We start from the raw sequence: 525 nt of genomic DNA, 5'->3' as shown, positions 1-525 counted from the left end.
CTCCCCCACCCCCCTGTGCTAATCCCCGCCCAGCTGCCACAGTCTCTGGAGAAGGGAGGGTCCGCTCAGGTGAGTGGGGCTTGTCAGCAGCATGGCCCCACCCTTTGCGGCTCCATTTACGCCCCCGCCTCCTCCCACAAACTGTCTCTGTGGAGGCGGTTGCTCTCTGGCGGTCGTCTAGCCCCACCTGTAATTGTACAGTTCCACGTTTCCAGAGTCCAAAGGGCAGCACCCGGAACTGCCACAGTCCCTGCCCAATAGTGAATGCCGTTTTGGGGCGGGCCTCTGGTGCCAGTTCTACCTTCCAGTACCTGCTGTGCAGATCCAGCGAGCTAAACCAGCTGGAACCAGCCACATAGTCCAGTGCGTCGTCGATGCGAGGCAGGGGATAGGAGTCCTTGTGGGTGACGGCATTAAGGCGCCTATAATTGACACAGGGCCGCCACCCACCATCCTTTTTCCGCACCATGACCATAGGTGCGGCCCACGGGCTGTCAGAAGGCTCGATGACGCCGTTAGCTGGCA

This window comes from Monopterus albus, unplaced genomic scaffold, assembly GCF_001952655.1.
Source record: "Monopterus albus unplaced genomic scaffold, M_albus_1.0 scaffold51.1, whole genome shotgun sequence".
NCBI classification, from domain to species: domain Eukaryota; kingdom Metazoa; phylum Chordata; class Actinopteri; order Synbranchiformes; family Synbranchidae; genus Monopterus; species Monopterus albus.
Note: the sequence above shows the minus strand (reverse complement) of the source record.